This window comes from Salvelinus fontinalis, chromosome 28 (assembly GCF_029448725.1).
Source record: "Salvelinus fontinalis isolate EN_2023a chromosome 28, ASM2944872v1, whole genome shotgun sequence".
In the NCBI taxonomy this organism is placed as follows: domain Eukaryota; kingdom Metazoa; phylum Chordata; class Actinopteri; order Salmoniformes; family Salmonidae; genus Salvelinus; species Salvelinus fontinalis.
Genome location: NC_074692.1, coordinates 42,127,772 through 42,150,070, shown reverse-complemented (window position 1 = coordinate 42,150,070; position 22,299 = coordinate 42,127,772). Strand labels below are relative to the sequence as shown.

General features: G+C 36.5%; 32 non-coding genes across 32 annotated transcripts; all 32 read right to left on the bottom strand.

The window, feature by feature from the left end:
* Positions 1 to 50: 50 nt before the first annotated feature.
* On the bottom strand, positions 51 to 162 carry trnal-caa (transfer RNA leucine (anticodon CAA)). Its single transcript has 2 exons — positions 125 to 162; positions 51 to 96 (listed from the first exon to the last, which is right to left on the bottom strand). It is a non-coding gene; the product is annotated as a tRNA-Leu (tRNA).
* Positions 163 to 962: 800 nt separating this feature from the next.
* trnal-caa (transfer RNA leucine (anticodon CAA)) lies at positions 963 to 1,074 on the bottom strand. The gene is made up of 2 exons: positions 1,037 to 1,074; positions 963 to 1,008 (listed from the first exon to the last, which is right to left on the bottom strand). It is a non-coding gene; the product is annotated as a tRNA-Leu (tRNA).
* An 804-nt stretch (positions 1,075 to 1,878) lies between these two features.
* On the bottom strand, positions 1,879 to 1,990 carry trnal-caa (transfer RNA leucine (anticodon CAA)). The gene is made up of 2 exons: positions 1,953 to 1,990; positions 1,879 to 1,924 (listed from the first exon to the last, which is right to left on the bottom strand). It is a non-coding gene; the product is annotated as a tRNA-Leu (tRNA).
* A 347-nt stretch (positions 1,991 to 2,337) lies between these two features.
* trnal-uaa (transfer RNA leucine (anticodon UAA)) lies at positions 2,338 to 2,449 on the bottom strand. Its single transcript has 2 exons — positions 2,412 to 2,449; positions 2,338 to 2,383 (listed from the first exon to the last, which is right to left on the bottom strand). It is a non-coding gene; the product is annotated as a tRNA-Leu (tRNA).
* Positions 2,450 to 2,794: 345 nt separating this feature from the next.
* trnam-cau (transfer RNA methionine (anticodon CAU)) lies at positions 2,795 to 2,906 on the bottom strand. The gene is made up of 2 exons: positions 2,869 to 2,906; positions 2,795 to 2,840 (listed from the first exon to the last, which is right to left on the bottom strand). It is a non-coding gene; the product is annotated as a tRNA-Met (tRNA).
* A 347-nt stretch (positions 2,907 to 3,253) lies between these two features.
* Positions 3,254 to 3,365, bottom strand: trnal-caa (transfer RNA leucine (anticodon CAA)). The gene is made up of 2 exons: positions 3,328 to 3,365; positions 3,254 to 3,299 (listed from the first exon to the last, which is right to left on the bottom strand). It is a non-coding gene; the product is annotated as a tRNA-Leu (tRNA).
* Positions 3,366 to 4,624: 1,259 nt separating this feature from the next.
* On the bottom strand, positions 4,625 to 4,736 carry trnam-cau (transfer RNA methionine (anticodon CAU)). The gene is made up of 2 exons: positions 4,699 to 4,736; positions 4,625 to 4,670 (listed from the first exon to the last, which is right to left on the bottom strand). It is a non-coding gene; the product is annotated as a tRNA-Met (tRNA).
* Positions 4,737 to 5,083: 347 nt separating this feature from the next.
* trnal-caa (transfer RNA leucine (anticodon CAA)) lies at positions 5,084 to 5,195 on the bottom strand. The gene is made up of 2 exons: positions 5,158 to 5,195; positions 5,084 to 5,129 (listed from the first exon to the last, which is right to left on the bottom strand). It is a non-coding gene; the product is annotated as a tRNA-Leu (tRNA).
* Positions 5,196 to 5,542: 347 nt separating this feature from the next.
* On the bottom strand, positions 5,543 to 5,654 carry trnal-uaa (transfer RNA leucine (anticodon UAA)). Its single transcript has 2 exons — positions 5,617 to 5,654; positions 5,543 to 5,588 (listed from the first exon to the last, which is right to left on the bottom strand). It is a non-coding gene; the product is annotated as a tRNA-Leu (tRNA).
* A 345-nt stretch (positions 5,655 to 5,999) lies between these two features.
* Positions 6,000 to 6,111, bottom strand: trnal-caa (transfer RNA leucine (anticodon CAA)). Its single transcript has 2 exons — positions 6,074 to 6,111; positions 6,000 to 6,045 (listed from the first exon to the last, which is right to left on the bottom strand). It is a non-coding gene; the product is annotated as a tRNA-Leu (tRNA).
* A 347-nt stretch (positions 6,112 to 6,458) lies between these two features.
* trnal-caa (transfer RNA leucine (anticodon CAA)) lies at positions 6,459 to 6,570 on the bottom strand. The gene is made up of 2 exons: positions 6,533 to 6,570; positions 6,459 to 6,504 (listed from the first exon to the last, which is right to left on the bottom strand). It is a non-coding gene; the product is annotated as a tRNA-Leu (tRNA).
* Positions 6,571 to 7,374: 804 nt separating this feature from the next.
* Positions 7,375 to 7,486, bottom strand: trnal-caa (transfer RNA leucine (anticodon CAA)). Its single transcript has 2 exons — positions 7,449 to 7,486; positions 7,375 to 7,420 (listed from the first exon to the last, which is right to left on the bottom strand). It is a non-coding gene; the product is annotated as a tRNA-Leu (tRNA).
* Positions 7,487 to 7,833: 347 nt separating this feature from the next.
* On the bottom strand, positions 7,834 to 7,945 carry trnal-caa (transfer RNA leucine (anticodon CAA)). Its single transcript has 2 exons — positions 7,908 to 7,945; positions 7,834 to 7,879 (listed from the first exon to the last, which is right to left on the bottom strand). It is a non-coding gene; the product is annotated as a tRNA-Leu (tRNA).
* A 347-nt stretch (positions 7,946 to 8,292) lies between these two features.
* On the bottom strand, positions 8,293 to 8,404 carry trnal-uaa (transfer RNA leucine (anticodon UAA)). The gene is made up of 2 exons: positions 8,367 to 8,404; positions 8,293 to 8,338 (listed from the first exon to the last, which is right to left on the bottom strand). It is a non-coding gene; the product is annotated as a tRNA-Leu (tRNA).
* A 345-nt stretch (positions 8,405 to 8,749) lies between these two features.
* On the bottom strand, positions 8,750 to 8,861 carry trnal-caa (transfer RNA leucine (anticodon CAA)). Its single transcript has 2 exons — positions 8,824 to 8,861; positions 8,750 to 8,795 (listed from the first exon to the last, which is right to left on the bottom strand). It is a non-coding gene; the product is annotated as a tRNA-Leu (tRNA).
* Positions 8,862 to 9,208: 347 nt separating this feature from the next.
* Positions 9,209 to 9,320, bottom strand: trnal-uaa (transfer RNA leucine (anticodon UAA)). The gene is made up of 2 exons: positions 9,283 to 9,320; positions 9,209 to 9,254 (listed from the first exon to the last, which is right to left on the bottom strand). It is a non-coding gene; the product is annotated as a tRNA-Leu (tRNA).
* Positions 9,321 to 11,039: 1,719 nt separating this feature from the next.
* On the bottom strand, positions 11,040 to 11,151 carry trnal-caa (transfer RNA leucine (anticodon CAA)). Its single transcript has 2 exons — positions 11,114 to 11,151; positions 11,040 to 11,085 (listed from the first exon to the last, which is right to left on the bottom strand). It is a non-coding gene; the product is annotated as a tRNA-Leu (tRNA).
* Positions 11,152 to 11,498: 347 nt separating this feature from the next.
* Positions 11,499 to 11,610, bottom strand: trnal-uaa (transfer RNA leucine (anticodon UAA)). The gene is made up of 2 exons: positions 11,573 to 11,610; positions 11,499 to 11,544 (listed from the first exon to the last, which is right to left on the bottom strand). It is a non-coding gene; the product is annotated as a tRNA-Leu (tRNA).
* A 2,177-nt stretch (positions 11,611 to 13,787) lies between these two features.
* trnal-caa (transfer RNA leucine (anticodon CAA)) lies at positions 13,788 to 13,899 on the bottom strand. The gene is made up of 2 exons: positions 13,862 to 13,899; positions 13,788 to 13,833 (listed from the first exon to the last, which is right to left on the bottom strand). It is a non-coding gene; the product is annotated as a tRNA-Leu (tRNA).
* Positions 13,900 to 15,163: 1,264 nt separating this feature from the next.
* Positions 15,164 to 15,275, bottom strand: trnal-caa (transfer RNA leucine (anticodon CAA)). Its single transcript has 2 exons — positions 15,238 to 15,275; positions 15,164 to 15,209 (listed from the first exon to the last, which is right to left on the bottom strand). It is a non-coding gene; the product is annotated as a tRNA-Leu (tRNA).
* Positions 15,276 to 16,079: 804 nt separating this feature from the next.
* On the bottom strand, positions 16,080 to 16,191 carry trnal-caa (transfer RNA leucine (anticodon CAA)). The gene is made up of 2 exons: positions 16,154 to 16,191; positions 16,080 to 16,125 (listed from the first exon to the last, which is right to left on the bottom strand). It is a non-coding gene; the product is annotated as a tRNA-Leu (tRNA).
* Positions 16,192 to 16,995: 804 nt separating this feature from the next.
* On the bottom strand, positions 16,996 to 17,107 carry trnal-caa (transfer RNA leucine (anticodon CAA)). Its single transcript has 2 exons — positions 17,070 to 17,107; positions 16,996 to 17,041 (listed from the first exon to the last, which is right to left on the bottom strand). It is a non-coding gene; the product is annotated as a tRNA-Leu (tRNA).
* Positions 17,108 to 17,910: 803 nt separating this feature from the next.
* On the bottom strand, positions 17,911 to 18,022 carry trnal-caa (transfer RNA leucine (anticodon CAA)). Its single transcript has 2 exons — positions 17,985 to 18,022; positions 17,911 to 17,956 (listed from the first exon to the last, which is right to left on the bottom strand). It is a non-coding gene; the product is annotated as a tRNA-Leu (tRNA).
* Positions 18,023 to 18,367: 345 nt separating this feature from the next.
* On the bottom strand, positions 18,368 to 18,479 carry trnal-caa (transfer RNA leucine (anticodon CAA)). The gene is made up of 2 exons: positions 18,442 to 18,479; positions 18,368 to 18,413 (listed from the first exon to the last, which is right to left on the bottom strand). It is a non-coding gene; the product is annotated as a tRNA-Leu (tRNA).
* A 347-nt stretch (positions 18,480 to 18,826) lies between these two features.
* trnal-caa (transfer RNA leucine (anticodon CAA)) lies at positions 18,827 to 18,938 on the bottom strand. Its single transcript has 2 exons — positions 18,901 to 18,938; positions 18,827 to 18,872 (listed from the first exon to the last, which is right to left on the bottom strand). It is a non-coding gene; the product is annotated as a tRNA-Leu (tRNA).
* A 345-nt stretch (positions 18,939 to 19,283) lies between these two features.
* On the bottom strand, positions 19,284 to 19,395 carry trnal-caa (transfer RNA leucine (anticodon CAA)). Its single transcript has 2 exons — positions 19,358 to 19,395; positions 19,284 to 19,322 (listed from the first exon to the last, which is right to left on the bottom strand). It is a non-coding gene; the product is annotated as a tRNA-Leu (tRNA).
* A 346-nt stretch (positions 19,396 to 19,741) lies between these two features.
* On the bottom strand, positions 19,742 to 19,853 carry trnal-caa (transfer RNA leucine (anticodon CAA)). Its single transcript has 2 exons — positions 19,816 to 19,853; positions 19,742 to 19,787 (listed from the first exon to the last, which is right to left on the bottom strand). It is a non-coding gene; the product is annotated as a tRNA-Leu (tRNA).
* A 347-nt stretch (positions 19,854 to 20,200) lies between these two features.
* On the bottom strand, positions 20,201 to 20,312 carry trnal-caa (transfer RNA leucine (anticodon CAA)). The gene is made up of 2 exons: positions 20,275 to 20,312; positions 20,201 to 20,246 (listed from the first exon to the last, which is right to left on the bottom strand). It is a non-coding gene; the product is annotated as a tRNA-Leu (tRNA).
* Positions 20,313 to 20,659: 347 nt separating this feature from the next.
* On the bottom strand, positions 20,660 to 20,771 carry trnal-caa (transfer RNA leucine (anticodon CAA)). Its single transcript has 2 exons — positions 20,734 to 20,771; positions 20,660 to 20,705 (listed from the first exon to the last, which is right to left on the bottom strand). It is a non-coding gene; the product is annotated as a tRNA-Leu (tRNA).
* A 345-nt stretch (positions 20,772 to 21,116) lies between these two features.
* On the bottom strand, positions 21,117 to 21,228 carry trnal-caa (transfer RNA leucine (anticodon CAA)). The gene is made up of 2 exons: positions 21,191 to 21,228; positions 21,117 to 21,162 (listed from the first exon to the last, which is right to left on the bottom strand). It is a non-coding gene; the product is annotated as a tRNA-Leu (tRNA).
* Positions 21,229 to 21,574: 346 nt separating this feature from the next.
* On the bottom strand, positions 21,575 to 21,686 carry trnal-caa (transfer RNA leucine (anticodon CAA)). The gene is made up of 2 exons: positions 21,649 to 21,686; positions 21,575 to 21,620 (listed from the first exon to the last, which is right to left on the bottom strand). It is a non-coding gene; the product is annotated as a tRNA-Leu (tRNA).
* Positions 21,687 to 22,033: 347 nt separating this feature from the next.
* On the bottom strand, positions 22,034 to 22,145 carry trnal-caa (transfer RNA leucine (anticodon CAA)). Its single transcript has 2 exons — positions 22,108 to 22,145; positions 22,034 to 22,079 (listed from the first exon to the last, which is right to left on the bottom strand). It is a non-coding gene; the product is annotated as a tRNA-Leu (tRNA).
* Positions 22,146 to 22,299: the final 154 nt, after the last annotated feature.

Sequence of the window (22,299 nt, the reverse complement as noted above, 5' to 3'; positions counted from 1 at the left end):
TTTGGAGAAATTCTCGGTGTTGACAAAAATATACTTTTTTAGGCAAGTGCTGTCAGAAGAGGGATTTGAACCCTCGCCTCCAGTCAGAGACCAGAATACCCTTACATCCAGGAAGGTTTCTCACCTTGAGTCTGTCGCCTTAGACCACTCGGCCATCCTGACAGCTATGAAACCATAAAATTCATATTTTTTCACGATTCTGTAACATAAAGTCTGATATGTCTGATGGAAAATCGCAGATCTTATGATACAAAGAACGGAAAAGAAAAAAATGTATAAAGGTAATGAAAGATATAGTAAAAAACATTTTTTTAAAGGAATTGAGTAACTTTTTGAATTCTAAACTAGGCATATGATGACCTGTATCGAACCATTATTCCCGTTTCATGTGTTTTCTGTTCTCAGATTATGACATCTATAAACTCTTAATCACTGTTCATGAGTTTTCCTTTCACCATTTGGAGAATTTCTCGGTGTTGACCAAAAGCTACTTTTTTAGGCAAAAGATGTGTCAGAAGAGGGATTTGAACCCTCGCCTCCAGTCTGAGACCAGAATACCCTTATAACCAGGAAGGTTTCTCACCTTGAGTCTGGCGCATTAGACCACTCGGCCATCCTGACAACTATGAAACCTTAATATTAATATGTTTTTCAGGATTCTGTAACATAAAGTCTGATATGTCTGATGGAAACATGCAGAACTGAAGATACAAAGAACAGACAACAAAAAAATGCCAAAAGCAAATGAAAGATAGAGTAAAAACATTTTTTTAAGGAAATTGAAGAAGTGAGTGAATTCTAAGCTAGGCATATGATGACCTGTATCGAACGATTATTCACGTTTCATGTGTTTTCTTTTCTCAAATTATGACATCTATCAAACTATTAATCACATGTGTTTCCCTTTCAACCTTTGGAGAAATTCTCGGTGTTGACAAAAATATACTTTTTTAGGCAAGTGCTGTCAGAAGAGGGATTTGAACCCTCGCCTCCAGTCAGAGACCAGAATACCCTTACATCCAAGAAGGTTTCTCACCTTGAGTCTGGCGCCTTAGACCACTCGGCCATCCTGACAGCTATGAAGCCATAAAATTCATATTTTTTCACGATTCTGTAGCATAAAGTCTGATATGTCTGATGGAAAATTGCAGATCTTAAGATACAAAGAACGGAAAAGAAAAAAATGTATAAAGGTAATGAAAGATATAGTAAAAAACATTTTTTTAAAGGAATTGAGTAACTTTTTGAATTCTAAACTAGGCATATGATGACCTGTATCGAACCATTATTCCCGTTTCATGTGTTTTCTGTTCTCAGATTATGACATCTATAAACTCTTAATCACTGTTCATGCGTTTTCCTTTCACCATTTGGAGAATTTCTCGGTGTTGACCAAAAGCTACTTTTTTAGGAAAAAGATGTGTCAGAAGTGGGATTTGAACCCTCGCCTCCAGTCGGAGACCAGAATACCCTTATAACCAGGAAGGTTTCTCACCTTGCGTTTGGCGCCTTAGACCACTCGGCCATCCTGACAACTATGAAACCTTAATATTAATATGTTTTTCAGGATTCTGTAACATAAAGTCTGATATGTCTGATGGAAACATGCAGAACTGAAGATACAAAGAACAGACAACAAAAAAATGCCAAAAGCAAATGAAAGATAGAGTAAAAACATTTTTTAAGGAAATTGAAGAAGTGAGTGAATTCTAAGCTAGGCATATGATGACCTGTATCGAACGATTATTCACGTTTCATGTGTTTTCTGTTCTCAAATTATGACATCTATCAAACTATTAATCACTGTTCATGTGTTTCCCTTTCAACCTTTGGAGAAATTCTCGGTGTTGACAAAAATATACTTTTTTAGGCAAGTGCTGTCAGAAGAGGGATTTGAACCCTCGCCTCCAGTCAGAGACCAGAACACCCTTACATCCAGGAAGGTTTCTCATCTTGAGTCTGGCGCCTTAGACCACTCAGCCATCCTGACAGCTATGAAGCCATAAAATTCATATTTTTCCACGATTCTGTAACATAAAGTCTGATATGTCTGACGGAAAATTGCAGATCTTAAGATACAAAGAACGGAAAAGAAAAAAATGTATAAAGGTAATGAAAGATATAGAAAAAAACATTTTTTTAAAGGAATTGAGTAACTTTTTGAATTCTAAACTAGGCATATGATGACCTGTATCGAACCATTATTCCCGTTTCATGTGTTTTCTGTTCTCAGATTATGACATCTATAAACTCTTAATCACTGTTCATGCGTTTTCCTTTCACCATTTGGAGAATTTCTCGGTGTTGACCAAAAGCTACTTTTTTAGGCAAAAGATGTGTCAGAAGAGGGATTTGAACCCTCGCCTCCAGTCGGAGACCAGAATACCCTTATAACCAGGAAGGTTTCTCACCTTACGTTTGGCGCCTTAGACCACTCGGCCATCCTGACAACTATGAAACCTTAATATTAATATGTTTTTCAGGATTCTGTAACATAAAGTCTGATATGTCTGATGGAAACATGCAGAACTGAAGATACAAAGAACAGACAACAAAAAAATGCCAAAAGCAAATGAAAGATAGAGTAAAAACATTTTTTAAGGAAATTGAAGAAGTGAGTGAATTCTAAGCTAGGCATATGATGACCTGTATCGAACGATTATTCACGTTTCATGTGTTTTCTGTTCTCAAATTATGACATCTATCAAACTATTAATCACTGTTCATGTGTTTCCCTTTCAACCTTTGGAGAAATTCTCGGTGTTGACAAAAATATACTTTTTTAGGCAAGTGCTGTCAGAAGAGGGATTTGAACCCTCGCCTCCAGTCAGAGACCAGAATACCCTTACATCCAGGAAGGTTTCTCACTATGAGTCTGGCGCCTTAGACCACTCAGCCATCCTGACAGCTATGAAGCCATAAAATTCATATTTTTCCACGATTCTGTAACATAAAGTCTGATATGTGTGACGGAAAATTGCAGATCTTAAGATACAAAGAACGGAAAAGAAAAAAATGTATAAAGGTAATGAAAGATATAGTAAAAAACATTTTTTTTAAGGAATTGAGTAACTTTTTGAATTCTAAACTAGGCATATGATGACCTGTATCGAACCATTATTCCCGTTTCACGTGTTTTCTGTTCTCAGATTATGACATCTATAAACTCTTAATCACTGTTCATGCGTTTTCCTTTCACCATTTGGAGAATTTCTCGGTGTTGACCAAAAGCTACTTTTTTAGGCAAAATATGTGTCAGAAGAAGGATTTGAACCCTCGCCTCCAGTCGGAGACCAGAATACCCTTGTAACCAGGAAGGTTTCTCACCTTGAGTCTGGCGCCTTAGACCACTCGGCCATCCTGACAGCTATGTAGCCATAAAATTCATATTTTTTCAGGATTCTGTAACATAAAGTCTGATATGTCTGATGGAAACATGCAGAACTGAAGATACAAAGAACAGACAACAAAAAAATGCCAAAAGCAAATGAAAGATAGAGTAAAAACATTTTTTAAGGAAATTGAAGAAGTGAGTGAATTCTAAGCTAGGCATATGATGACCTGTATCGAACGATTATTCACGTTTCATGTGTTTTCTGTTCTCAAATTATGACATCTATCAAACTATTAATCACTGTTCATGTGTTTCCCTTTCAACCTTTGGAGAAATTCTCGGTGTTGACAAAAATATACTTTTTTAGGCAAGTGCTGTCAGTAGAGGGATTTGAAGCCTCGCCTCCAGTCGGAGACCAGAATACCCTTGTAACCAGGAAGGTTTCTCACCTTGAGTCTGGCGCCTTAGACCACTCGGCCATCCTGACAACTATGAAGCCATAAAATTCATATTTTTTCACGATTCTGTAACATAAAGTCTGATATGTCTGATGGAAAATTGCAGATCTTAAGATACAAAGAACGGAAAAGAAAAAAATGTATAAAGGTAATGAAAGATATAGTGAAAAACATTTTTTTAAAGGAATTGAGTAACTTTTTGAATTATAAACTAGGCATATGATGACCTGTATCGAACCATTATTCCCGTTTCATGTGTTTTCTGTTCTCAGATCATGACATCTATAAACTCTTAATCACTGTTCATGCGTTTTCCTTTCACCATTTGGAGAATTTCTCGGTGTTGACCAAAAGCTACTTTTTTAGGCAAAAGTTGTGTCAGAAGAGGGATTTGAACCCTCGCCTCCAGTCGGAGACCAGAATACCCTTATAACCAGGAGGTTTCTCACCTTGCATTTGGCGCCTTAGACCACTCGGCGATCCTGACAACTATGAAACCTTAATATTAATATGTTTTTCAGGATTCTGTAACATAAAGTCTGATATGTCTGATGGAAACATGCAGAACTGAAGATACAAAGAACAGACAACAAAAAAATGCCAAAAGCAAATGAAAGATAGAGTAAAAACATTTTTTAAGGAAATTGAAGAAGTGAGTGAATTCTAAGCTAGGCATATGATGACCTGTATCGAACGATTATTCACGTTTCATGTGTTTTCTGTTCTCAAATTATGACATCTATCAAACTATTAATCACTGTTCATGTGTTTCCCTTTCAACCTTTGGAGAAATTCTCGGTGTTGACAAAAATATACTTTTTTAGGCAAGTGCTGTCAGAAGAGGGATTTGAACCCTCGCCTCCAGTCAGAGACCAGAATACCCTTACATCCAGGAAGGTTTCTCACTATGAGTCTGGCGCCTTAGACCACTCAGCCATCCTGACAGCTATGAAGCCATAAAATTCATATTTTTCCACGATTCTGTAACATAAAGTCTGATATGTGTGAAGGAAAATTGCAGATCTTAAGATACAAAGAACGGAAAAGAAAAAAATGTATAAAGGTAATGAAAGATATAGTAAAAAACATTTTTTTAAAGGAATTGAGTAACTTTTTGAATTCTAAACTAGGCATATGATGACCTGTATCGAACCATTATTCCCGTTTCACGTGTTTTCTGTTCTCAGATTATGACATCTATAAACTCTTAATCACTGTTCATGCGTTTTCCTTTCACCATTTGGAGAATTTCTCGGTGTTGACCAAAAGCTACTTTTTTAGGCAAAATATGTGTCAGAAGAAGGATTTGAACCCTCGCCTCCAGTCGGAGACCAGAATACCCTTGTAACCAGGAAGGTTTCTCACCTTGAGTCTGGCGCCTTAGACCACTCGGCCATCCTGACAGCTATGTAGCCATAAAATTCATATTTTTTCACGATTCTGTAGCATAAAGTCTGATATGTCTGATGGAAAATTGCAGATCTTAAGATACAAAGAACGGAAAAGAAAAAAATGTATAAAGGTAATGAAAGATATAGTAAAAAACATTTTTTTAAAGGAATTGAGTAACTTTTTGAATTCTAAACTAGGCATATGATGACCTGTATCGAACCATTATTCCCGTTTCATGTGTTTTCTGTTCTCAGATTATGACATCTATAAACTCTTAATCACTGTTCATGCGTTTTCCTTTCACCATTTGGAAAATTTCTCGGTGTTGACCAAAAGCTACTTTTTTAGGCAAAAGATGTGTCAGAAGAGGGATTTGAACCCTCGCCTCCAGTCGGAGACCAGAATACCCTTATAACCAGGAAGGTTTCTCACCTTACGTTTGGCGCCTTAGACCACTCGGCCATCCTGACAACTATGAAACCTTAATATTAATATGTTTTTCAGGATTCTGTAACATAAAGTCTGATATGTCTGATGGAAACATGCAGAACTGAAGATACAAAGAACAGACAACAAAAAAATGCCAAAAGCAAATGAAAGATAGAGTAAAAACATTTTTTAAGGAAATTGAAGAAGTGAGTGAATTCTAAGCTAGGCATATGATGACCTGTATCGAACGATTATTCACGTTTCATGTGTTTTCTGTTCTCAAATTATGACATCTATCAAACTATTAATCACTGTTCATGTGTTTCCCTTTCAACCTTTGGAGAAATTCTCGGTGTTGACAAAAATATACTTTTTTAGGCAAGTGTTGTCAGTAGAGGGATTTGAACCCTCGCCTCCAGTCGGAGACCAGAATACCCTTGTAACCAGGAAGGTTTCTCACCTTGAGTCTGACGCCTTAGACCACTCAGCCATCCTGACAGCTATGAAGTCATAAAATTCATATTTTTCCACGATTCTGTAACATAAAGTCTGATATGTCTGACGGAAAATTGCAGATCTTAAGATACAAAGAACGGAAAAGAAAAAAATGTATAAAGGTAATGAAAGATATAGTGAAAAACATTTTTTTAAAGGAATTGAGTAACTTTTTGAATTCTAAACTAGGCATATGATGACCTGTATCGAACCATTATTCCCGTTTCACGTGTTTTCTGTTCTCAGATTATGACATCTATAAACTCTTAATCACTGTTCATGCGTTTTCCTTTCACCATTTGGAGAATTTCTCGGTGTTGACCAAAAGCTACTTTTTTAGGCAAAATATGTGTCAGAAGAAGGATTTGAACCCTCGCCTCCAGTCGGAGACCAGAATACCCTTGTAACCAGGAAGGTTTCTCACCTTGAGTCTGGCGCCTTAGACCACTCAGCCATCCTGACAGGTATGTAGCCATAAAATTCATATTTTTTCACGATTCTGTAGCATAAAGTCTGATATGTCTGATGGAAAATTGCAGATCTTAAGATACAAAGAACGGAAAAGAAAAAAATGTATAAAGGTAATGAAAGATATAGTAAAAAACATTTTTTTAAAGGAATTGAGTAACTTTTTGAATTCTAAACTAGGCATATGATGACCTGTATCGAACCATTATTCCCGTTTCATGTGTTTTCTGTTCTCAGATTATGACATCTATAAACTCTTAATCACTGTTCATGCGTTTTCCTTTCACCATTTGGAGAATTTCTCGGTGTTGACCAAAAGCTACTTTTTTAGGCAAAAGCTGTGTCAGAAGCGGGATTTGAACCCTCGCCTCCAGTCGGAGACCAGAATACCCTTATAACCAGGAAGGTTTCTCACCTTGCATTTGGCGCCTTAGACCACTCGGCCATCCTGACAACTATGAAACCTTAATATTAATATGTTTTTCAGGATTCTGTAACATAAAGTCTGATATGTCTGATGGAAACATGCAGAACTGAAGATACAAAGAACAGACAACAAAAAAATGCCAAAAGCAAATGAAAGATAGAGTAAAAACATTTTTTAAGGAAATTGAAGAAGTGAGTGAATTCTAAGCTAGGCATATGATGACCTGTATCGAACGATTATTCACGTTTCATGTGTTTTCTGTTCTCAAATTATGACATCTATCAAACTATTAATCACTGTTCATGTGTTTCCCTTTCAACCTTTGGAGAAATTCTCGGTGTTGACAAAAATATACTTTTTTAGGCAAGTGCTGTCAGAAGAGGGATTTGAACCCTCGCCTCCAGTCAGAGACCAGAATACCCTTACATCCAGGAAGGTTTCTCACCTTGAGTCTGACGCCTTAGACCACTCAGCCATCCTGACAGCTATGAAGTCATAAAATTCATATTTTTCCACGATTCTGTAACATAAAGTCTGATATGTCTGACGGAAAATTGCAGATGTTAAGATACAAAGAACGGAAAAGAAAAAAATGTATAAAGGTAATGAAAGATATATTAAAAAACATTTTTTTAAAGGAATTGAGTAACTTTTTGAATTCTATACTAGGCATATGATGACCTGTATCGAACCATTATTCCCGTTTCACGTGTTTTCTGTTCTCAGATTATGACATCTATAAACTCTTAATCACTGTTCATGCGTTTTCCTTTCACCATTTGGAGAATTTCTCGGTGTTGACCAAAAGCTACTTTTTTAGGCAAAATATGTGTCAGAAGAAGGATTTGAACCCTCGCCTCCTGTCGGAGACCAGAATACCCTTGTAACCAGGAAGGTTTCTCACCTTGAGTCTGGCGCCTTAGACCACTCAGCCATCCTGACAGGTATGTAGCCATAAAATTCATATTTTTTCACGATTCTGTAGCATAAAGTCTGATATGTCTGATGGAAAATTGCAGATCTTAAGATACAAAGAACGGAAAAGAAAAAAATGTATAAAGGTAATGAAAGATATAGTAAAAAACATTTTTTTAAAGGAATTGAGTAACTTTTTGAATTCTAAACTAGGCATATGATGACCTGTATCGAACCATTATTCCCGTTTCATGTGTTTTCTGTTCTAAGATTATGACATCTATAAACTCTTAATCACTGTTCATGCGTTTTCCTTTCACCATTTGGAGAATTTCTCGGTGTTGACCAAAAGCTACTTTTTTAGGCAAAAGATGTGTCAGAAGAGGGATTTGAACCCTCGCCTCCAGTCGGAGACCAGAATACACTTATAACCAGGAAGGTTTCTCACCTTACGTTTGGCGCCTTAGACCACTCGGCCATCCTGACAACTATGAAACCTTAATATTAATATGTTTTTCAGGATTCTGTAACATAAAGTCTGATATGTCTGATGGAAACATGCAGAACTGAAGATACAAAGAACAGACAACAAAAAAATGCCAAAAGCAAATGAAAGATAGAGTAAAAACATTTTTTAAGGAAATTGAAGAAGTGAGTGAATTCTAAGCTAGGCATATGATGACCTGTATCGAACGATTATTCACGTTTCATGTGTTTTCTGTTCTCAAATTATGACATCTATCAAACTATTAATCCCTGTTCATGTGTTTCCCTTTCAACCTTTGGAGAAATTCTCGGTGTTGACAAAAATATACTTTTTTAGGCAAGTGCTGTCAGAAGAGGGATTTGAACCCTCGCCTCCAGTCAGAGACCAGAATACCCTTACATCCAGGAAGGTTTCTCACCTTGAGTCTGGCGCCTTAGACCACTCGGCCATCCTGACAGCTATGTAGCCATAAAATTCATATTTTTTCACGATTCTGTAGCATAAAGTCTGATATGTCTGATGGAAAATTGCAGATCTTAAGATACAAAGAACGGAAAAGAAAAACATGTATAAAGGTAATGAAAGATATAGTAAAAAACATTTTTTTAAAGGAATTGAGTAACTTTTTGAATTCTAAACTAGGCATATGATGACCTGTATCGAACCATTATTCCCGTTTCATGTGTTTTCTGTTCTCAGATTATGACATCTATAAACTCTTAATCACTGTTCATGCGTTTTCCTTTCACCATTTGGAGAATTTCTCGGTGTTGACCAAAAGCTACTTTTTTAGGCAAAAGATGTGTCAGAAGAGGGATTTGAACCCTCGCCTCCAGTCGGAGACCAGAATACCCTTATAACCAGGAAGGTTTCTCACCTTACGTTTGGCGCCTTAGACCACTCGGCCATCCTGACAACTATGAAACCTTAATATTAATATGTTTTTCAGGATTCTGTAACATAAAGTCTGATATGTCTGATGGAAACATGCAGAACTGAAGATACAAAGAACAGACAACAAAAAAATGCCAAAAGCAAATGAAAGATAGAGTAAAAACATTTTTTAAGGAAATTGAAGAAGTGAGTGAATTCTAAGCTAGGCATATGATGACCTGTATCGAACGATTATTCACGTTTCATGTGTTTTCTGTTCTCAAATTATGACATCTATCAAACTATTAATCACTGTTCATGTGTTTCCCTTTCAACCTTTGGAGAAATTCTCGGTGTTGACAAAAAATACTTTTTTAGGCAAGTGCTGTCAGTAGAGCGATTTGAACCCTCGCCTCCAGTCGGAGACCAGAATACCCTTGTAACCAGGAAGGTTTCTCACCTTGAGTCTGGCGCCTTAGACCACTCGGCCATCCTGACAACTATGAAGCCATAAAATTCATATTTTTTCACGATTCTGTAACATAAAGTCTGATATGTCTGATGGAAAATTGCAGATCTTAAGATACAAAGAACGGAAAAGAAAAAAATGTATAAAGGTAATGAAAGATATAGTGAAAAACATTTTTTTAAAGGAATTGAGTAACTTTTTGAATTCTAAACTAGGCATATGATGACCTGTATCGAACCATTATTCCCGTTTCATGTGTTTTCTGTTCTCAGATTATGACATCTATAAACTCTTAATCACTGTTCATGCGTTTTCCTTTCACCATTTGGAGAATTTCTCGGTGTTGACCAAAAGCTACTTTTTTAGGCAAAAGCTGTGTCAGAAGAGGGATTTGAACACTCGCCTCCAGTCGGAGACCAGAATACCCTTATAACCAGGAAAGTTTCTCACCTTGCATTTGGCGCCTTAGACCACTCGGCCATCCTGACAACTATGAAACCTTAATATTAATATGTTTTTCAGGATTCTGTAACATAAAGTCTGATATGTCTGATGGAAACATGCAGAACTGAAGATACAAAGAACAGACAACAAAAAAATGCCAAAAGCAAATGAAAGATAGAGTAAAAACATTTTTTAAGGAAATTGAAGAAGTGAGTGAATTCTAAGCTAGGCATATGATGACCTGTATCGAACGATTATTCACGTTTCATGTGTTTTCTGTTCTCAAATTATGACATCTATCAAACTATTAATCACTGTTCATGTGTTTCCCTTTCAACCTTTGGAGAAATTCTCGGTGTTGACAAAAATATACTTTTTTAGGCAAGTGCTGTCAGTAGAGGGATTTGAACCCTCGCCTCCAGTCGGAGACCAGAATACCCTTACATCCAGGAAGGTTTCTCACATTGAGTCTGACGCCTTAGACCACTCAGCCATCCTGACAGCTATGAATTCATAAAATTCATATTTTTCCACGATTCTGTAACATAAAGTCTGATATGTCTGACGGAAAATTGCAGATCTTAAGATACAAAGAACGGAAAATAAAAAAATGTATAAAGGTAATGAAAGATATAGTAAAAAACATTTTTTTAAAGGAATTGAGTAACTTTTTGAATTCTAAACTAGGCATATGATGACCTGTATCGAACCATTATTCCCGTTTCACGTGTTTTCTGTTCTCAGATTATGACATCTATAAACTCTTAATCACTGTTCATGCGTTTTCCTTTCACCATTTGGAGAATTTCTCGGTGTTGACCAAAAGCTACTTTTTTAGGCAAAAGATGTGTCAGAAGAGGGATTTGAACCCTCGCCTCCAGTCGGAGACCAGAATACCCTTGTAACCAGGAAGGTTTCTCACCTTGAGTCTGGCGCCTTAGACCACTCGGCCATCCTGACAGCTATGTAGCCATAAAATTCATATTTTTTCACGATTCTGTAGCATAAAGTCTGATATGTCTGATGGAAAATTGCAGATCTTAAGATACAAAGAACGGAAAAGAAAAAAATGTATAAAGGTAATGAAAGATATAGTAAAAAACATTTTTTTAAAGGAATTGAGTAACTTTTTGAATTCTAAACTAGGCATATGATGACCTGTATCGAACCATTATTCCCGTTTCATGTGTTTTCTGTTCTCAGATTATGACATCTATAAACTCTTAATCACTGTTCATGCGTTTTCCTTTCACCATTTGGAGAATTTCTCGGTGTTGACCAAAAGCTACTTTTTTAGGCAAAAGATGTGTCAGAAGAGGGATTTGAACCCTCGCCTCCAGTCGGAGACCAGAATACCCTTATAACCAGGAAGGTTTCTCACCTTACGTTTGGCGCCTTAGACCACTCGGCCATCCTGACAACTATGAAACCTTAATATTAATATGTTTTTCAGGATTCTGTAACATAAAGTCTGATATGTCTGATGGAAACATGCAGAACTGAAGATACAAAGAACAGACAACAAAAAAATGCCAAAAGCAAATGAAAGATAGAGTAAAAACATTTTTTAAGGAAATTGAAGAAGTGAGTGAATTCTAAGCTAGGCATATGATGACCTGTATCGAACGATTATTCACGTTTCATGTGTTTTCTGTTCTCAAATTATGACATCTATCAAACTATTAATCACTGTTCATGTGTTTCCCTTTCAACCTTTGGAGAAATTCTCGGTGTTGACAAAAATATACTTTTTTAGGCAAGTGCTGTCAGTAGAGCGATTTGAACCCTCGCCTCCAGTCGGAGACCAGAATACCCTTGTAACCAGGAAGGTTTCTCACCTTGAGTCAGGCGCCTTAGACCACTCGGCCATCCTGACAACGATGAAGCCATAAAATTCATATTTTTTCACGATTCTGTAACATAAAGTCTGATATGTCTGATGGAAAATTGCAGATCTTAAGATACAAAGAACGGAAAAGAAAAAAATGTATAAAGGTAATGAAAGATATAGTGAAAAACATTTTTTTAAAGGATTTGAGTAACTTTTTGAATTCTAAACTAGGCATATGATGACCTGTATCGAACCATTATTCCCGTTTCATGTGTTTTCTGTTCTCAGATTATGACATCTATAAACTCTTAATCACTGTTCATGCGTTTTCCTTTCACCATTTGGAGAATTTCTCGGTGTTGACCAAAAGCTACTTTTTTAGGCAAAAGCTGTGTCAGAAGAGGGATTTGAACCCTCGCCTCCAGTCGGAGACCAGAATACCCTTATAACCAGGAAAGTTTCTCACCTTGCATTTGGCGCCTTAGACCACTCGGCCATCCTGACAACTATGAAACCTTAATATTAATATGTTTTTCAGGATTCTGTAACATAAAGTCTGATATGTCTGATGGAAACATGCAGAACTGAAGATACAAAGAACAGACAACAAAAAAATGCCAAAAGCAAATGAAAGATAGAGTAAAAACATTTTTTAAGGAAATTGAAGAAGTGAGTGAATTCTAAGCTAGGCATATGATGACCTGTATCGAACGATTATTCACGTTTCATGTGTTTTCTGTTCTCAAATTATGACATCTATCAAACTATTAATCACTGTTCATGTGTTTCCCTTTCAACCTTTGGAGAAATTCTCGGTGTTGACAAAAATATACTTTTTTAGGCAAGTGCTGTCAGTAGAGGGATTTGAACCCTCGCCTCATGTCGGAGACCAGAATACCCTTGTAACCAGGAAGGTTTCTCACCTTGAGTCTGGAGCCTTAGACCACTCGGCCATCCTGACAACTATGAAGCCATAAAATTCATATTTTTCCACGATTCTGTAACATAAAGTCTGATATGTCTGATGGAAAATTGCAGATCTTAAGATACAAAGAACGGAAAAGAAAAAAATGTATAAAGGTAATGAAAGATATAGTGAAAAACATTTTTTTAAAGGAATTGAGTAACTTTTTGAATTCTAAACTAGGCATATGATGACCTGTATCGAACCATTATTCCCGTTTCATGTGTTTTCTGTTCTCAGATTATGACATCTATAAACTCTTAATCACTGTTCATGCGTTTTCCTTTCACCATTTGGAGAATTTCTCGGTGTTGACCAAAAGCTACTTTTTTAGGCAAAAGCTGTGTCAGAAGAGGGATTTGAACCCTCGCCTCCAGTCGGAGACCAGAATCCCCTTATAACCAGGAAAGTTTCTCACCTTGCATTTGGCGCATTAGACCACTCGGCCATCCTGACAACTATGAAACCTTAATATTAATATGTTTTTCAGGATTCTGTAACATAAAGTCTGATATGTCTGATGGAAACATGCAGAACTGAAGATACAAAGAACAGACAACAAAAAAATGCCAAAAGCAAATGAAAGATAGAGTAAAAACATTTTTTAAGGAAATTGAAGAAGTGAGTGAATTCTAAGCTAGGCATATGATGACCTGTATCGAACGATTATTCACGTTTCATGTGTTTTCTGTTCTCAAATTATGACATCTATCAAACTATTAATCACTGTTCATGTGTTTCCCTTTCAACCTTTGGAGAAATTCTCGGTGTTGACAAAAATATACTTTTTTAGGCAAGTGCTGTCAGAAGAGGGATTTGAACCCTCGCCTCCAGTCAGAGACCAGAATACCCTTACATCCAGGAAGGTTTCTCCCCTTGAGTCTGACGCCTTAGACCACTCAGCCATCCTGACAGCTATGAAGTCATAAAATTCATATTTTTCCACGATTCTGTAACATAAAGTCTGATATGTCTGACGGAAAATTGCAGATCTTAAGATACAAAGAACGGAAAAGAAAAAAATGTATAAAGGTAATGAAAGATATAGTAAAAAACATTTTTTTAAAGGAATTGAGTAACTTTTTGAATTCTAAACTAGGCATATGATGACCTGTATCGAACCATTATTCCCGTTTCACGTGTTTTCTGTTCTCAGATTATGACATCTATAAACTCTTAATCACTGTTCATGCGTTTTCCTTTCACCATTTGGAGAATTTCTCGGTGTTGACCAAAAGCTACTTTTTTAGGCAAAATATGTGTCAGAAGAAGGATTTGAACCCTCGCAGCACAGTCGGAGACCAGAATACCCTTGTAACCAGGAAGGTTTCTCACCTTGAGTCTGGCGCCTTAGACCACTCGGCCATCCTGACAGGTATGTAGCCATAAAATTCATATTTTTTCACAATTCTGTAGCATAAAGTCTGATATGTCTGATGGAAAATTGCAGATCTTAAGATACAAAGAACGGAAAAGAAAAAAATGTATAAAGGTAATGAAAGATATAGTAAAAAACATTTTTTTAAAGGAATTGAGTAACTTTTTGAATTCTAAACTAGGCATATGATGACCTGTATCGAACCATTATTCCCGTTTCATGTGTTTTCTGTTCTAAGATTATGACATCTATAAACTCTTAATCACTGTTCATGCGTTTTCCTTTCACCATTTGGAGAATTTCTCGGTGTTGACCAAAAGCTACTTTTTTAGGCAAAAGATGTGTCAGAAGAGGGATTTGAACCCTAGCCTCCAGTCGGAGACCAGAATACACTTATAACCAGGAAGGTTTCTCACCTTACGTTTGGCGCCTTAGACCACTCGGCCATCCTGACAACTATGAAACCTTAATATTAATATGTTTTTCAGGATTCTGTAACATAAAGTCTGATATGTCTGATGGAAACATGCAGAACTGAAGATACAAAGAACAGACAACAAAAAAATGCCAAAAGCAAATGAAAGATAGAGTAAAAACATTTTTTAAGGAAATTGAAGAAGTGAGTGAATTCTAAGCTAGGCATATGATGACCTGTATCGAACGATTATTCACGTTTCATGTGTTTTCTGTTCTCAAATTATGACATCTATCAAACTATTAATCACTGTTCATGTGTTTCCCTTTCAACCTTTGGAGAAATTCTCGGTGTTGACAAAAATATACTTTTTTAGGCAAGTGCTGTCAGAAGAGGGATTTGAACCCTCGCCTCCAGTCAGAGACCAGAATACCCTTACATCCAGGAAGGTTTCTCACCTTGAGTCTGACGCCTTAGACCACTCAGCCATCCTGACAGCTATTAAGTCATTAAATTCATATTTTTCCACGATTCTGTAACATAAAGTCTGATATGTCTGACGGAAAATTGCAGATCTTAAGATACAAAGAACGGAAAAGAAAAAAATGTATAAAGGTAATGAAAGATATAGTAAAAAACATTTTTTTAAAGGAATTGAGTAACTTTTTGAATTCTAAACTAGGCATATGATGACCTGTATCGAACCATTATTCCCGTTTCACGTGTTTTCTGTTCTCAGATTATGACATCTATAAACTCTTAATCACTGTTCATGCGTTTTCCTTTCACCATTTGGAGAATTTCTCGGTGTTGACCAAAAGCTACTTTTTTAGGCAAAAGATGTGTCAGAAGAGGGTTTTAAACCCTCGCCTCCAGTCGGAGACCAGAATACACTTATAACCAGGAAGGTTTCTCACCTTACGTTTGGCGCCTTAGACCACTCGGCCATCCTGACAACTATGAAACCTTAATATTAATATGTTTTTCAGGATTCTGTAACATAAAGTCTGATATGTCTGATGGAAACATGCAGAACTGAAGATACAAAGAACAGACAACAAAAAAATGCCAAAAGCAAATGAAAGATAGAGTAAAAACATTTTTTAAGGAAATTGAAGAAGTGAGTGAATTCTAAGCTAGGCATATGATGACCTGTATCGAACGATTATTCACGTTTCATGTGTTTTCTGTTCTCAAATTATGACATCTATCAAACTATTAATCACTGTTCATGTGTTTCCCTTTCAACCTTTGGAGAAATTCTCGGTGTTGACAAAAATATGCTTTTTTAGGCAAGTGCTGTCAGAAGAGGGATTTGAACCCTCGCCTCCAGTCAGAGACCAGAATACCCTTACATCCAGGAAGGTTTCTCACCTTGAGTCTGGCGCCTTAGACCACTCGGCCATCCTGACAGCTATGAAGCCATAAAATTCATATTTTTTCACGATTCTGTAACATAAAGTCTGATATGTCTGATGGAAAATTGCAGATCTTAAGATACAAAGAACGGAAAAGAAAAAAATGTATAAAGGTAATGAAAGATATAGTGAAAAACATTTTTTTAAAGGAATTGAGTAACTTTTTGAATTCTAAACTAGGCATATGATGACCTGTATCGAACCATTATTCCCGTTTCACGTGTTTTCTGTTCTCAGATTATGACATCTATAAACTCTTAATCACTGTTCATGCGTTTTCCTTTCACCATTTGGAGAATTTCTCGGTGTTGACCAAAAGCTACTTTTTTAGGCAAAAGATGTGTCAGAAGAGGGTTTTAAACCCTCGCCTCCAGTCGGAGACCAGAATACACTTATAACCAGGAAGGTTTCTCACCTTACGTTTGGCGCCTTAGACCACTCGGCCATCCTGACAACTATGAAACCTTAATATTAATATGTTTTTCAGGATTCTGTAACATAAAGTCTGATATGTCTGATGGAAACATGCAGAACTGAAGATACAAAGAACAGACAACAAAAAAATGCCAAAAGCAAATGAAAGATAGAGTAAAAACATTTTTTAAGGAAATTGAAGAAGTGAGTGAATTCTAAGCTAGGCATATGATGACCTGTATCGAACGATTATTCACGTTTCATGTGTTTTCTGTTCTCAAATTATGACATCTATCAAACTATTAATCACTGTTCATGTGTTTCCCTTTCAACCTTTGGAGAAATTCTCGGTGTTGACAAAAATATGCTTTTTTAGGCAAGTGCTGTCAGAAGAGGGATTTGAACCCTCGCCTCCAGTCAGAGACCAGAATACCCTTACATCCAGGAAGGTTTCTCACCTTGAGTCTGGCGCCTTAGACCACTCGGCCATCCTGACAGCTATGAAGCCATAAAATTCATATTTTTTCACGATTCTGTAACATAAAGTCTGATATGTCTGATGGAAAATTGCAGATCTTAAGATACAAAGAACGGAAAAGAAAAAAATGTATAAAGGTAATGAAAGATATAGTGAAAAACATTTTTTTAAAGGAATTGAGTAACTTTTTGAATTCTAAACTAGGCATATGATGACCTGTATCGAACCATTATTCCAGTTTCATGTGTTTTCTGTTCTCAGATTATGACATCTATAAACTCTTAATCACTGTTCATGCGTTTTCCTTTCACCATTTGGAGAATTTCTCGGTGTTGACCAAAAGCTACTTTTTTAGGCAAAAGATGTGGCAGAAGAGGGATTTGAACCCTCGCCTCCAGTCGGAGACCAGAATACCCTTATAACCAGGAAGGTTTCTCACCTTGCGTTTGCGCCTTAGACCACTCGGCCATCCTGACAACTATGAAACCTTAATATTAATATGTTTTTCAGGATTCTGTAACATAAAGTCTGATATGTCTGATGGAAACATGCAGAACTGAAGATACAAAGAACAGACAACAAAAAAATGCCAAAAGCAAATGAAAGATAGAGTAAAAACATTTTTTAAGGAAATTGAAGAAGTGAGTGAATTCTAAGCTAGGCATATGATGACCTGTATCGAAGGATTATTCACGTTTCATGTGTTTTCTGTTCTCAAATTATGACATCTATCAAACTATTAATCACTGTTCATGTGTTTCCCTTTCAACCTTTGGAGAAATTCTCGGTGTTGACAAAAATATACTTTTTTAGGCAAGTGCTGTCAGAAGAGGGATTTGAACCCTCGCCTCCAGTCAGAGACCAGAATACCCTTACATCCAGGAAGGTTTCTCACCTTGAGTCTGGCGCCTTAGACCACTCGGCCATCCTGACTGCTATGAAGCCATAAAATTCATATTTTTCCACGATTCTGTAACATAAAGTCTGATATGTCTGATGGAAAATTGCAGATCTTAAGATACAAAGAACGGAAAAGAAAAAAATGTATAAAGGTAATGAAAGATATAGTAAAAAACATTTTTTTAAAGGAATTGAGTAACTTTTTGAATTCTAAACTAGGCATATGATGACCTGTATCGAACCATTATTCCCGTTTCATGTGTTTTCTGTTCTCAGATTATGACATCTATAAACTCTTAATCACTGTTCATGCGTTTTCCTTTCACCATTTGGAGAAATTCTCGGTGTTGACAAAAATATACTTTTTTAGGCAAGTGCTGTCAGAAGAGGGATTTGAACCCTCGCCTCCAGTCAGAGACCAGAATACCCTTGTAACCAGGAAGGTTTCTCACCTTGAGTCTGGCGCCTTAGACCACTCGGCCATCCTGACAGCTATGAAGCCAAAAAATTCATATTTTTTCACGATTCTGTAACATAAAGTCTGATATGTCTGATGGAAAATTGCAGATCTTAAGATACAAAGAACGGAAAAGAAAAAAATGTATAAAGGTAATGAAAGATATAGTGAAAAACATTTTTTTAAAGGAATTGAGTAACTTTTTGAATTCTAAACTAGGCATATGATGACCTGTATCGAACCATTATTCCAGTTTCATGTGTTTTCTGTTCTCAGATTATGACATCTATAAACTCTTAATCACTGTTCATGCGTTTTCCTTTCACCATTTGGAGAATTTCTCGGTGTTGACCAAAAGCTACTTTTTTAGGCAAAAGATGTGTCAGAAGAGGGATTTGAACCCTCGGCTCCAGTCGGAGACCAGAATACCCTTATAACCAGGAAGGTTTCTCACCTTGAGTCTGGCGCCTTAGACCACTCGGCCATCCTGACAACTATGAAACCTTAATATTAATATGTTTTTCAGGATTCTGTAACATAAAGTCTGATATGTCTGATGGAAACATGCAGAACTGAAGATACAAAGAACAGACAACAAGAAAATGCCAAAAGCAAATGAAAGATAGAGTAAAAACATTTTTGAAGGAAATTGAAGAAGTGAGTGAATTCTAAGCTAGGCATATGATGACCTGTATCAAACGATTATTCACGTTTCATGTGTTTTCTGTTCTCAAATTATGACATCTATCAAGCTATTAATCACTGTTCATGTGTTTCCCTTTCAACCTTTGGAGAAATTCTCGGTGTTGACAAAAATATACTTTTTTAAGCAAGTGCTGTCAGAAGAGGGATTTGATCCCTCGCCTCCAGTCAGAGAACAGAATACCCTTACATCCAAGAAGGTTTCTCACCTTGAGTCTGGCGCCTTAGACCACTCGGCCATCCTGACAGCTATGAAGCCATAAAATTCATATTTTTTTCACGATTCTGTAACATAAAGTCTGATATGTCTGATGGAAAATTGCAGATCTTAAGATACAAAGAACGGAAAAGAAAAAAATGTATAAAGGTAATGAAAGATATAGTAAAAAATATTTTTTTAAAGGAATTGAGTAACTTTTTGAATTCTAAACTAGGCATATGATGACCTGTATCGAACCATTATTCCCGTTTCATGTGTTTTCTGTTCTCAGATTATGATATCTATAAACTCTTATTCACTCTCCATGCGTTTTCCTTTCACCATCTGGTGAAATTCTCGGTGTTGACAAAAATATACTTTTTTAGGCAAGTGCTGTCAGAAGAGGGATTTGAACCCCCGCCTCCAGTCAGAGACCAGAATACCCTTACGTCCAAGAAGGTTTCTCACCTTGAGTCTGGCGCCTTAGACCACTCGGCCATCCTGACAACTATGAAGCCATAAAATTCATATTTTTTCACGATTCTGTAACATAAAGTCTGATATGTCTGATGGAAAATTGCAGATCTTATTATACAAAGAACGGAAAAGAAAAAAATGTATAAAGGTAATGAAAGATATAGTAAAAAACATTTTTTTAAAGGAATTGAGTAACTTTTTGAATTCTAAACTAGGCATATGATGACCTGTATCGAACCATTATTCCAGTTTCATGTGTTTTCTGTTCTCAGATTATGACATCTATAAACTCTTAATCACTGTTCATGCGTTTTCCTTTCACCATTTGGAGAATTTCTCGGTGTTGACCAAAAGCTACTTTTTTAGGCAAAAGATGTGTCAGAAGAGGGATTTGAGCCCTCGCCTCCAGTCGGAGACCAGAATACCCTTATAACCAGGAAGGTTTCTCACCTTGAGTCTGGCGCCTTAGACCACTCGGCCATCCTGACAGCTATGAAGCCAAAAAATTCATATTTTTTCACGATTCTGTAACATAAAGTCTGATATGTCTGATGGAAAATTGCAGATCTTAAGATACAAAGAACGGAAAAGAAAAAAATGTATAAAGGTAATGAAAGATATAGTGAAAAACATTTTTTTAAAGGAATTGAGTAACTTTTTGAATTCTAAACTAGGCATATGATGACCTGTATCGAACCATTATTCCAGTTTCATGTGTTTTCTGTTCTCAGATTATGACATCTATAAACTCTTAATCACTGTTCATGCGTTTTCCTTTCACCATTTGGAGAATTTCTCGGTGTTGACCAAAAGCTACTTTTTTAGGCAAAAAATGTGTCAGAAGAGGGATTTGAACCCTCGGCTCCAGTCGGAGACCAGAATACCCTTATAACCAGGAAGTTTTCTCACCTTGAGTCTGGCGCCTTAGACCACTCGGCCATCCTGACAACTATGAAACCTTAATATTAATATGTTTTTCAGGATTCTGTAACATAAAGTCTGATATGTCTGATGGAAACATGCAGAACTGAAGATACAAAGAACAGACAACAAAAAAATGCCAAAAGCAAATGAAAGATAGAGTAAAAACATTTTTGAAGGAAATTGAAGAAGTGAGTGAATTCTAAGCTAGGCATATGATGACCTGTATCAAACGATTATTCACGTTTCATGTGTTTTCTGTTCTCAAATTATGACATCTATCAAACTATTAATCACTGTTCATGTGTTTCCCTTTCAACCTTTGGAGAAATTCTCGGTGTTGACAAAAATATACTTTTTTAGGCAAGTGCTGTCAGAAGAGGGATTTGAACCCTCGCCTCCAGTCAGAGACCAGAATACCCTTACATCCAAGAAGGTTTCTCACCTTGAATCTGGCGCCTTAGACCACTCGGCCATCCTGACAGCTATGAAGCCATAAAATTCATATTTTTTTCACGATTCTGTAACATAAAGTCTGATATGTCTGATGGAAAATTGCAGATCTTAAGATACAAAGAACGGAAAAGAAAAAAATGTATAAAGGTAATGAAAGATATAGTAAAAAACATTTTTTTAAAGGAATTGAGTAACTTTTTGAATTCTAAACTAGGCATATGATGACCTGTATCGAACCATTATTCCCGTTTCATGTGTTTTCTGTTCTCAGATTATGACATCTATAAACTCTTATTCACTCTCCATGCGTTTTCCTTTCACCATTTGGTGAAATTCTCGGTGTTGACAAAAATATACTTTTTTAGGCAAGTGCTGTCAGAAGAGGGATTTGAACCCCCGCCTCCAGTCAGAGACCAGAATACCCTTACGTCCAAGAAGGTTTCTCACCTTGAGTCTGGCGCCTTAGACCACTCGGCCATCCTGACAACTATGAAGCCATAAAATTCATATTTTTTCACGATTCTGTAACATAAAGTCTGATATGTCTGATGGAAAATTGCAGATCTTATTATACAAAGAACGGAAAAGAAAAAAATGTGTAAAGGTAATGAAAGATATAGTAAAAAACATTTTTTTAAAGGAATTGAGTAACTTTTTGAATTCTAAACTAGGCATATGATGACCTGTATCGAACCATTATTCCAGTTTCATGTGTTTTCTGTTCTCAGATTATGACATCTATAAACTCTTAATCACTGTTCATGCGTTTTCCTTTCACCATTTGGAGAATTTCTCGGTGTTGACCAAAAGCTACTTTTTTAGGCAAAAGATGTGGCAGAAGAGGGATTTGAACCCTCGCCTCCAGTCGGAGACCAGAATACCCTTATAACCAGGAAGGTTTCTCACCTTGAGTCTGGCGCCTTAGACCACTCGGCCATCCTGACAACCATGAAACCTTAATATTAATATGTTTTTCAGGATTCTGTAACATAAAGTCTGATATGTCTGATGGAAACATGCAGAACTGAAGATACAAAGAACAGACAACAAAAAAATGCCAAAAGCAAATGAAAGATAGAGTAAAAACATTTTTTAAGG